This window comes from Lynx rufus, unplaced genomic scaffold (assembly GCF_022079265.1).
Source record: "Lynx rufus isolate CCGP_SWC_20201006 ecotype Redwood Valley unplaced genomic scaffold, mLynRuf1.p SCAF_8, whole genome shotgun sequence".
In the NCBI taxonomy this organism is placed as follows: domain Eukaryota; kingdom Metazoa; phylum Chordata; class Mammalia; order Carnivora; family Felidae; genus Lynx; species Lynx rufus.
The window spans coordinates 85,478-98,593 of NW_025814896.1; positions in this window are offsets into that span (position 1 = coordinate 85,478).

A 13,116-nucleotide genomic window follows, 5' to 3' on the forward strand; every position below is an offset into this window, starting at 1 on the left:
CTAACAGTGAACATTTGCATTGATCTAAATATTATTGATAGGTCAAGTAACATGAAGACTAAGAATAAAGAAAGAAGTCTAGTATTGCCCAAGAGACTTAGCAATATGGAGGTTTTTGGTGACGTTGAAAAAAAGAAGCCTAATTTGACTAGCTTCTAGAGGTCATGGATGAGAGAAACTGGAAAAAATGAATGTATCTCTGGTTTTGGCAGAGAAAGGGGAACAGAAACATGGAATGGCATCTAAAAATGACCAATGGGATCAGGAGAGGAATATTTTTCCTAGGGGAAAAGCAATAACATGTTTATATGCTTTGGGGGATGATGCAGTCAAGAGGAGAAAATTGACCATGCCAAGGAGGTGAGAGTTGCCAACATCCTAAGGAAGGGGGAAAGAATTGAAGGTCGTGAATCTAATGAGATCTAGTGTAAGGCTGGAGGGGCTGGCCTCGGCCAGGAGCATGGACAATTCCTCTCTAGGAGCAGCAAGATATACCTACTACCTAATTCTGCTTTTTCAGTGGAATAGAGAACAAAGGAATCAGCTGAGATGAATGATCAAGACTGATGTATTAGAGGGACACCTGGGTGGCTCAGTTGGTTAAGCAACCGACTTTGGCTCAGGTCATGATCTCATGGTCCAGAGTTTCGAGCCCTGTGTCAGGCTCTGAGCTGACAGCCCAGAGCCTGGAGTCTGCTTCAAATCCTGTGTCTTCCTCTCTCTTTGACCCTCTTCTGCCCCTCTTCTGCTTGCTCTCTCTCTTTCAGAAATAATCAATAAACATTAAAAAATTAAAAAAAAAGATTGATGTATTAGAGATTGGATGAGGGAATGAAGGCTATGGAGCATCATGTAGGTGAGTGGACCAGAGAAACGCAGTAGGAAAGCAGGGCGTCACCACTACCTGTTTAACATTAGCAGTTAGGAATTTCAATGAGACCAAGCAGCTGGAAAAGATGGGTACAGAGGAGGCGAGAGTGAAGAGTTGGAAGGTTTGTTGAACAGTATAAAAACCCTATTAAGGATTTTATCCTCCAACCTACAAGATAAAGGGAAGCTAATCCTGCTTGTCAAGCAGGGCAATGGCATAATTTAATTGGGCTTGCCAGAGAGAAAATTCTGGTCAGTAAGAACATGATGGGCTAAAAGTTTTTAGTGGAGATACGGGCTCTGTGGTATCTAAAACTCATTCTTATGACCAAAAAATATATATATTTTGCTCTATAAACCTAACCCAGTAGGGGAGGTGCCAAGATGGTGGAACAGCATGGAAGTATTTTTTGTGTCTCGCATCCATGAAATACAGCCAGATCAACACTGAACCATCCTGCACACCTAGAAAACTTCTTTGAAGATTAACACAATGATCTGTATAACCCAAGCAATAGAACTCAGCAGGTACACAAGCGCATATAGGTGAACGGAGGAGAGAGAAGCCACAGAGGGCTGGGAGCTGTTTTTCTTGTGGAGAGAGGACAGAGATGGGGGGAGAGTACGGGAAAAGCAGCCCCTTCAAAGCAGCCAGAGAGAAAGTGGAAAGGTGGAAACAGTCACAGGGGCTGAAATATAAAGGGAGAAAGGAGAGGCTTAAATTCCATTCAGACTCTATAAACAGGGGGAGTGCAGAGTCTGAAACTCCACAGCTCAATACCTGGCAGTGTTCTGGTGGGAAGGGCAAATCCCCAGGAGCAGAGTGGGGTCCAGGAGGTCCTCTGGCCACCCAAAGAGAAGGGGTTCCACTGCTGGAAGGACATTTGGTAGAGGATGTATAGCCAACTGGTACCAGCAGACCCCAGTGAACAACTACATTTGCTGGTGCTGGAACAAGGTCATTGAGGGTGAAGTATGGTGCCAGGTGTGTGCTGTGATTTGCCATAATCCCTGAAATGCCACTGCTACAGGATTGAGTAAAATTTTTCTGGAGCAGGCTGGCACCCAGCCACAGTTCTTGGCATTGGCAGTAGCATGGTCCTGGGTGAGGCTGGAACCCAGGCATTGATCAGTGAAACCCTTCCCCAGAGGATCTGAGCAGGTCAAAGCCACAGTCTCTCAGAAGTGAGGGGTCGGGAAACACAGCAACATCTGAGGCAAAACTCAAAAGGGAGGTGGCGCCTGGAAACTTGAAGGCTTGGTCATGGCCAGTGTTAAGGTGGGGAGTAGACAGAAACCAGAGACAAAGGATGGGTGTGGGATTGCTGACTGGGGAGAGAACAGGGTTCTGATACTAGAGACTGGGTAGCTGAGTGACGCCATTTTCACCATTCTGGGGTACACACCAACAAGCACTACAGCATTCCACCAGAGTAATCTAAGCAGCACCATCTAGTGGAGAACAGAGCTGTTACACTAAGCCACGCCTGACTGGGCCAAACTCACTGTGCAGGAACACCGCCTGCTTAGTTTATGGACTACAAAGTGCTTCATAGTTTGACTTCTAGGGAAAAGCAATGTAATTTCAATCGTATTTCAGTCTGTTCTCTGGTCCATCTATTCAATTTTCTTTTTTTAAATTTCTTTTCTTTTTCTTGAATACAGAAAAAGAAAATTTTATTTTTATTATCAATTTTTATTAAAAATATTTTTTCTGTATGTTTTCTGCTATATATTTTATTTTTTGTAGTTTTTTTCAAATCAGTTTTCCATCCCTCATTTCATTCTATTTCACTGTATTCATTTTCTCAAATTTTCAAATGTTTTCCTTCCCCCCCCCCATTTTTAATCTAATCTATCAAGCTCCTTTCAATAGCCAGACCAAAACACACCTAGGATCTAGCATCGTTTATTTGATGTGTGTGTGTGTGTGTGTGTGTGTGTGTGTGCGCGTGCGTGTGTGCGTATGTTGTTTTTAATTTTTTAATTTTAATTTATTACCTCATTAATTCCTTTTCTTCCTTCAAAATGACAAAACAGGAATTCACCCCAAAAGAAACAGCAGGAACAAACGACAGCCAGCGACATAATCAACACTGGAACAAGCAAGACGTCTGACCCAGAATTTAGAATCCCGATAATAAGAATACTAGCTGGGGCTGAAAATAGATTAGAATCCCTCTCTGTGGAGATAAAAGAAGTAAAAGCTAGTCAGGATGAAATAAAAAATGGTATAACTGAGATGCATTCTCGAATGGATGCCATGGCAGCAAGGATGGATAAGGCAGAGCAGGAAATCAGCGATAGAGAGGACAAACTTATGAAGAATACTGAAGCAGAAAAAAAGACAGACACTAAGGCAAAAAAGCACGATTTAAGAATTAGAGAAATCAGTGACTCATTAAAAAGGAACAACATCAGAATCATAGGGCTCCCAGAAGATGAAGAGAGAGAAAAAGGGGTAGAAGGGTTACGTCAGCAAATCATAGCAGATAATTTTCCTTACCTGGGAAAAGGCACAGACATCAAAGTCCAGGAAGCACAGAGGACTCCCATAAGATTCAACAAAAACCGAACATCAAAAGGCATATCATGGTCAAATTCACAAAATACTCAGGCAAGGAAAGAATCATGAAAGCAGCAAGGGAAAAAAGTCCTTAACCTACAAGGAAAGACAGACCAGGTTTGCAGCGGACCTATCCACAGAAACTTGGCAGGCCAGAAAGGAATGGCAAGATATATTTAATGTGCCAAATCAGAAACCATGCAGCCAAGAATTCCTTATCCAGCAAGGCTGTCATTCAAAATAAAAGGAGAGATTAAAAGTTTCCTAGACAAACAAAACTTAAAGGAGTTCGTGACCACTGAAAAAAGCCCTCAAGAAATTTCAGGAAGACTCTCTGAGGGGTGAAAAAATGAAAAAAAGAAAGAAAAAGACCAAGAGCACCAAAGACTGGAAAGCACAAGAAAACACCACCACAACTCCAACTCTACAAGATACATAATAGCAATAAGCTCACATCTTTGAGTACTCACTCTACATGTCAATGGACTAAATGCTCCAATCAAAAGACACAGGTAACAGAATGGGAAAAAAACAAGATCCATCTATATGCTATTTACAAGAGACCCACATTAGACCTAAAGACACATTCAGATTGAAAGTAAGGGGATGGAGAACCATCTATCATGCTAATGGTCGCCAAAGAAAGCCAGAGTAGCCTTACTCATATCAGACAATCTGGACTTTAAAATAAAGACTGTAACAAGAGATGAAGAAGGGTGTTGTATCATATTTGAGGGGGTCTATCCACCAAGAAGACAACAATTGTAAACATTTATGCTCCAAATGTGAAAGCACCCAAATATATAAACGAACTAATCATGAATATAAAAAAATGCATTGATAATAATACCATAATAGTATGGGACTGCAACACCCCACTTATAGCAATGTAAGGATCATCTAAACAGAAAATCAACAAACAAACAATGGCTTTGAGTGAGAAACTGGACCAGATGGACTTAACAGATATATTCAGAACATTTCATCCTAAAGCAGCAGAATATACATTCTTCTCCAGGGCACATGGAACATTCTGCAGAATAGATCACATACTGGAACACAGATCCGCCTTCACCAAGTACAAAATGATCGAGACCATACCCTGCATATTTTCAGACCACAACGCTAAGAAACTTGAAATCAACCACAAGAAAAAATTTGGAAAGATAACAAATACTTGGAGACTAAAGAACATCCTACTAAAGAATGAATGGTGGAAAGCAAGCTGGTGTAGCCACTCTGGAAAACAGTGTGGAGATTCCTCAGAAAACTACAAAGAGAACTACCCTACGACCCAGCAATTGCACTACTAGGCATTCATACAGGTGTGCTGTTTCAAAGGGACACATTCACCCCCATGTTTATAGCAGCACTATCAACAATAGCCAAGGTATGGAAAGGGCCCAAATGACCATCGATAGATGAATGGATACAGAAGATGTGGTATGTGTGTGTGTCTGTGTGTGTGTGTGTGTGTGTGTGTGTGTGTGTATATGTATATGTATGTATTTATGTATGTACATAAACACACATACACAATGGAGTATTACTTGGCAATCAAAAAGAATGACATCTTGCCATTTGCAACTACGTGGATGGAACTGGAGGGTATTACACTAAGTGAAATTAGTCAGTTAGTGCAAGGCAAAAACCATATGACTTCACTCATATGAGGAGTTTAAGAGACAAAACAGATAAACATAAGGGAAGAGAAACAAAAATAATATAAAAACAGGGAGGGGGACAAAACAGAAGAGACTCATAAATATGGAGAACAATTTAGAATAGAAGGAGAGATAAAGGTCTTCCCAAACAAACAAAAACTGAAGGAATTCATCACCACTAAACCAGCCCTACAAGAGATCCTAAGGGGATCCTGTGAGACAAAGTACCAGAGACATCGCTACAAGCATGAAACCTACAGACATCACAATGACTCTAAACCCATATCTTTCTATAATAACACTGAACATAAATGGACTAAATGCACCAACCAACAGACACAGGGTATCAGAATGGATAAAAAAAACAAGACCCATCTATTTGCTGTCTACAAGAGACTCATTTTAGACCTGAGTACACTTTCAGATTGAAAGTGAGGGGATGGAGAACTATTTATCATGCTACTGGAAGTCAAAAGAGAGCTGGAGTAGCCATACTTATATCAGACAAACTAGACTTTAAATTAAAGGCTGTAACAAGAGATAAAGAAGGGCATTATATAATAATTACAGGGTCTATCCATCAAGAAGAACTAACAATTATAAATGTCTATGCGCCGAATATGGGAGCACCCAAATATATAAAACAATTACTCACAAACATAAGCAACCTTATTGACAAGAATGTGGTAATAGCAGGGGACTTTAATACCCCACTTACAACAATGGATAGATCATCTAGACACATGGTCAATAAAGAAACAAAGGCCCTGAATGATACATTGGATCAGATGGACTTGACAGATATATTTAGAACTCTGCATTCCAAAGCAACAGAATATACTTTCTTCTCGAGTGCACATGGAACATTCTCCAAGATAGATCACATACTGGGTCACAAAACAGCCCTTCATAAGTATACAAAAATTGAGATCATACCATGCATACTTTCGGACCACAATGCGATGAAGCTTGAAATCAATCACAGGAAAAAGTCTGGAAAACCTCCAAAAGCATGGAGGTTAAAGAACACCCTACTAAAGAATGAATGGGTCAACCAGGCAATTAGAGAAGAAATTTTAAAATATATGGAAACAAACAAAAATGAAAATACAACAATCCAAACGCTTTGGAATGCAGCGAAGGCAGTCCTGAGAGGAAAATACATTGCAACCCAGGCCTATCTCAAGAAACAAGAAAAATCCCAAATACAAAATCTAACAGCACACCTAAAGGAAATAGAAGTAGAGCAGCAAAGACACCCTAAACCCAGCAGAAGAAGAAAATAAATATCAGAGCAGAAATAAACAATATAGAATCTAAAACAAACTGTAGAGCAGATCAATGAAACCAAGAGTTGGTTTTTTGAAAAAATAAACAAAATTGATAAACCTCTAGCCAGGCTTCTCAAAAATAAAAGAGAGATGACCCAAATAGATGAAATCATGAATGAAAATGGAATTATTACAACCAATCCCTCAGAAATACAAGCAATTATCAGGGAATACTATGAAAAATTATATGCCAACAAACTGGACAACCTGGAAGAAATGGACAAATTCCTAAGCACCCACACGCTTCCAAAACTCAAACAGGAAGAAATAGAAAGCTTGAACAGACCCATAACCAGCGAAGAAATTGAATCAGTTTTCAAAAATCTCCCAACAAATAAGAGTCCAGGACCAGATGGCTTCCCTGGGGAATTCTACCAGACATTTAAAGCAGAGATAATACCTATCCTTCTCAAGCTATTCCAAAAAATAGAAAGGGAAGGAAACCTTCCAGACTCATTCTATGAAGGCAGTATTATTTGGATTCCTAAACCAGACAGGGACCCAGTAAAAAAGGGACAACTATAGGCCAACATCACTGATGAATATGGATGCAAAAATTCTCAATAAGATACTAGCAAATTGAATTCAACAGCTTATAAAAAGAATGATTCACCATGATCAAGTGGGATTCATTCCTGGGATGCAGGGCTGGTTCAACATTCGCAAATCAATCAACGTGATACATCACACTAATAAAAGAAAAGAACCATATGATCCTGTCAATCGATGCAGAAAAAGCATTTGACAAAATTCAGCATCCTTTCTTAATAAAAACCCTCAAGAAAGTTGGGATAAAAGGAACATACTTAAACATCATAAAAGCCATTTATGAAAAGCCCACAGCTAACATCATCCTCAATGGGGAAAAACTGGGAGCTTTCCCCCTGAGATCAGGAACACGACAGGGATGTCCACTCTCACCGCTGTTGTTTAACATAGTGTTGGAAGTGCTAGCATCAGCAATCAGACAACAAAAGGAAATCAAAGGCATCAAAATTGGCAAAGATGAAGTCAAGCTTTCACTTTTTGCAGATGACATGATAATATACATGGAGAACCCGATAGACTCCACCAAAGGTCTGCTAGAACTGATACATGAATTCAGAAAAGTTTCAGGATACAAAATCAATGTACAGAAATCAGTTGCATTCTTATACACTAACAATGAAGCAACAGAAAGACAAATAAAGAAACTGATCCCATTCACAATTGCACCAAGAAGCATAAAATACCTAGGAATAAATCTAACCAAAGATGTAAAAGATCTGTATGCTGAAAACTATAGAAAGCTTATGAAGGCAATTGAAGAAGATTTAAAGAAATGGAAAAACATTCCATGCTCATGGGTTGGAAGAATAAATATTGTTAAAATGTCAATACTACCCAAAGCTATCTACACATTCAATGCAATCCCAATCAAAATTGCACCAGCATTCTTCTCGAAGCTAGAACAAGCAATCCTAAAATTCATATGGAACCACAAAAGGCCCCGAATAGCCAAAGTAATTTTGAAGAAGAAGACCAAAGCAGGAGGCATCACAATCCCAGACTTTAGCCTCTACTACAAAGCTGTCATCATCAAGACAGCATGGTATTGGCACAAAAACAGACACATAGACCAATGGAATAGAATAGAAACCCCAGAACTAGACCCACAAAAGTATGGCCAACTCATCTTTGACAAAGCAGGAAAGAATATCCAATGGAAAAAAGACAGTCTCTTTAACAAACGGTGCTGGGAGAACTGGACAGCAACATGCAGAAGAATGAAACCAGACCTCTTTCTCACACCATTCACAAAAATAAACTCAAAATGGATAAAGGACCTGAATGTGAGACAGGAAACCATCAAAACCCTAGAGGAGAAAGCAGGAAAAGACCTCTCTGACCTCAGTCGCAGCAATTTCTTACTTGACACATCCCCAAAGACAAGGGAATTAAAAGCAAAAATGAACTATTGGGACCTCATGAAGATATAAGCTTCTGCACAGCAAAGAAAACAATCAACAAGACTAAAAGGCAACCAACGGAATGGGAAAAGATATTTGCAAATGACATATCGGACAAAGGGCTAGTATCCAAAATCTATAAAGAGCCCACCAAACTCCACACCCAAAAAACAAATAACCCAGTGAAGAAATGGGCAGAAAACATGAATAGACACTTCTCTAAAGAAGACATCCAGATGGCCAACAGGCACATGAAAAGATGCTCAACGTCGCTCCTCATCAGGGAAATAGAAATCAAAACCACACCCAGATATCACCTCATGCCAGTCAGAGTGGCCAAAATGAACAAATCAGGAGACTATAGATGCTGGAGAGGATGTGGAGAAACGGGAACCCTCTTGCACTGTTGGTGGGAATGCAAATTGGTGCAGCCGCTCTGGAAAGCAGTGTGGAGGTTCCTCAGAAAATTAAAAATAGACCTACCCTATGACCCAGCAATAGCACTGCTAGGAATTTATCCAAGGGATACAGGAGTACTGATGCATAGGGGCACTTGTACCCCAATGTTCATAGCAGCACTCTCAACAATAGCCAAATTATGGAAAGAGCCTAAATGTCCATCAACTGATGAATGGATAAAGAAATTGTGGTATATATACACAATGGAATACTATGTGGCAATGAGAAAAAATGAAATATGGCCTTTTGTAGCAACGTGGATGGAACTGGAGAGTGTAATGCTAAGTGAAATAAGCCATACAGAGAAAGACAGATACCATATGGTTTCACTCTTATGTGGATCCTGAGAAACTTAACAGAAACCCATGGGGGAGGGGAAGAAAAAAAAAAAAGAGGTTAGAGTGGGAGAGAGCCAAAGCATAAGAGACTGTTAAAAACTGAGAACAAACTGAGGGTTGATGGGGGGTGGGAGGGAGGGGAGGGTGGGTGATGGGTATTGAGGAGGGCACGTTTTGGGATGAGCACTGGGTGTTGTATGGAAACCAATTTGTCAATAAATTTCATATATATATATAAAAAAAAAAGAGATGCGTGTTTCTTCAGCTGTGAAAGTGAAAACAACCATTCGTGAAACATCACATTTAATAGTGACATCACACACACACACACACACACACACACACACACAAATAGTGATATCACTACTCTCTCCCTGAAGGGTGGCGCTGTGCATGGATGACCATCTCACACACCAACCAGAGGCAAAGCAGAATCCTGAACCACTTCTGGCGTCAAGTGGGGTGGGGCGCATGTTGGAACGCCCTCCATCGCCAAGGAGGGTTCTGTGCATGTGTGAACACCCTTCCCGCCAAGGTGAGTGGGGCCAAGCATCAACGCTCTCCCTTGCTGAGAGAGGGTTGTGCGCCTGTACAAATGGTCTACCTCACAGAGTGGGGGCTGTGGGCATGCCTGAACACCCTTCCGCGGAGGGGGGGGGAGGGCTTTGCACATGCGTGAACACCATCCTCGCAAGGGGAGCGGGGGGCATACATCAACACCCTCCCTTGCCGTAAAGTTGCAGGGCGCATGCACGAAAGCACCCCCCCCCCAGAGAGGGGCTTGTTCGCATTGCATGAACACCCTGCCTGACAAGGGGCGTGGTGCATATGAGAACCATCTCCCTTGTGGAGAGGGCTGTGCACCCGCACGAACACCATCCCACAATGAGAGGGTTTGTGCACGTGTGTGAACACCCTTCTGTCCCTAGGGGTGGCAGTGCCCGTGCGTGAATAGCCTCCCACGATATGGGGGCGGGGCGCATAGGTCAACACCCTCCTGTGCCAAAGTGGGGTCAGGCGCACGGTGAACACACTCCTGTGCCAAAGGGGGACACGCTAATGCTTGGAAATCCTTGCCCGGGGAGGGGGGAAGCTTGATCAAACCCTTACCCTACCACTGATGGTACTGTTAACCCTAAACGTAACCTTAAGAGATGCATGTTTCTTCAGCTGTGAAAGTGAAAAGAACCATTCATGAAACATCACATTTAATAGTGACATCACTACTTCCTCCCTGAGGGGTGGCGCTGTGCATGGGTGACTGACTCACATGCTGACAGGGGACCAGGCAGAAGCCTGAACCACCTCCTGTGCTAAGTGGGGCAGGGCACATGCATGAACGACCTCCCTTACTGAGGTGGTGGTTCTGCGCATGCCTGAACACCCTTCCTTGCCCAGGGGAGGGGGGCGCATGTGCAAATACCTTCGCTCATTGAGGGGGGCTATGTGCATGTGTGAACACCCGCCAGTAGGGGGTGCTGTGCGCATGCCTGTACAGCCTCCTGCAGTAGGGGGCAGGGAGCATGTATGAATGCCCTCCCTCGCTGAGGGGAGTTGTGTGCATGTGGTAATGCCCTACCTCCCGGAGCGGTAGTTTTGTGCATGCGTGAACACCCTTCCGCCTTTAGGGAGAGCTGTGCACATGTGTGAACAGCCCCCCACCCTCCACCCCCGCTGTGGTATTGGGCGGGGCCCATGAGCGAATGCCATCCCTCCCCTAGCTAGGGTTGTTCGCAAGTGTAAACACACTTTCGCCACGAGGGGGGACTGTGCACATCTATGAACACCCTCCAGCGCTGAGGGGGCGAGTTGCATAGGTCAACACCCTCCCGTGCCAAAGTGGGATGGGACACAGGCTTGAACCATCTCCCTTGCCGAGGGATGCATGGCGCATGCGTGAACGCCCTCCCTCATGGAGGGGTTGTTGTGCGCATGCGTGAATACCGTCCTTCACCAACTGGGGGCTGTGCGCACGCATAAACACCCTACTGCACAGAGGGGGGCAGGGCAGATGCGTGAAAATTCTCCCATGCTGACGTGTCAAGGCACAGAGGTCAACACCTTCCCATGCCAAAGGGGGGGGGTGCACATGGGTGAATGCCCTACTGCCGGGGGGGGGGGGGCCTTACACACACGAGAACAAACTCTCATGCTAGTGGGGCAGGGTGCATGCGCAACCGCCCTCCATCGCCAAGGAGGGTTGTGCGTGAGAACACCCTTCCACCCCAAGGGAGGGCTGTGCACATCGTGATCACCCTCACCTGCTAAGCCGAGGAGGGAGCATGAGTGAAACACCTCTTGTGCAGAGAGGGGGAGCAAGCATGACCTAACCCTTACCCTAAACCCTAAATGTAATGCTAACCCTAACCCTTACCTTAAGTGATGCATGCTTCTTCAGCTGTGAAAGTGAAAAGAATCATTGATGAAATGTCACATTTAATAGTGGCAACACTATTCCCTCTCCGAGGGGTGGCACTGTTCATGGGCGACAGCCTCCCTCCCCGAGGGGGTGAGGAGCATGTGTGAACCACCTCCCATGCGGAGGGAGACAGGGCACATGTTTCAACACCCTCCCTAACTTTGGGGGGGGGGGCGTTGTGCAAATGTGCAAATGCCTGAACGCACTTCCAAGCGGAAGGGGATGGGGTGCATGTGTGAACACCCTCCCACGCTGAAGGGGGCAGGGTACATGCATGAATATAATCCCGCATTGAGGGGCAGTGCTATTGCATGAATGCACTCTGGTGATGAGGGGTTGTGGAACCATGACCTAACCCTTACCCTAACCGTTAATGGTAATGCTAACCCTAACCCTTACCTTAAGAGTTCTCTGCTACTTTAGCTGTGAAAGTGAAAAGAATCATTCATGAAACGTCACATTTAATAGTGGCATCACTATTCCCTAATTGAAGGGTGGTGCTCCGCATGGGTGACCTCCTCCCACACCAAGGGGAGGCTGTGCACATGGTAAAAACCCTCCCATTCTGAGGTGGGCAAGACACATGCATGAACCATCTCCCGTGCAGAGGTGGGGTGTGCCCTAGAGTGAACACACTCCCACACCGAGGGGTGGTGGTGCACATCTGTGAACAATCTGTCCCGAAGGGGGGATCTATGCATGCGAGAAAGTCCTACCCAGCAGAAGTGGAGCGGAGCACATGTTTCAATATTTTACCACTATGAGAGGGTGGGGTGAAAGGGTGAACACTCTCCCATGCTGAGGATAGTGGGGTAATGTGTGAAAAATTCCCACGCTGGGGGGGGGGGGGTAGCAAGCATGACCTACCCTTATCTTAATCCCTAACTTTAATGCAAACCCAACCCCTTACCTTAAGAGATGCATGCTTCTTCAGCTGTGAAAGTGAAAACATCCATTAACGTCAGATTTAATAGTGACATCAATACACCCTAGCTGAGGGGTGACACTGTGCACAGGTGACCCCCTCCATCGCCTCAGAGGGGCAGGGCACATGCTTGACCCACCTCCAAAGCCAGGGGGACGGGTTTGTGGACATACCTGAACACCCTCCTGAGCCTAGGAGGGCAGGGTGCATGGGCAAATGCCCTCCCTCGCCTAGGGTGGTGGTGCCCATGGGTGAACACCCTTGCACACCCTAAACCTAAGCCTAACCCAAGACCAAAACGAATGCCTAAACCTAACTCTAACTCCAAACCATAACCATAACCATAACCCTAAATCCAACCCTAATGCATAAACCTAACTCTAACCCCTAATGCTAACCCCTAACACCAACCCTAACCATAACCCTAACCCCTAACCCCTAACCCCTAACCCCTAACACCAAACCCAAACCCTAACCCAACACTCATGACACACAAGAATGGTGTCACTTCAACACCAGTGAAGTCCCTGGACCGAACATTAACCATAGTTAAGAATCTCTCTGGAAGGGGACCCAATTCCCATCTCTGAGAACA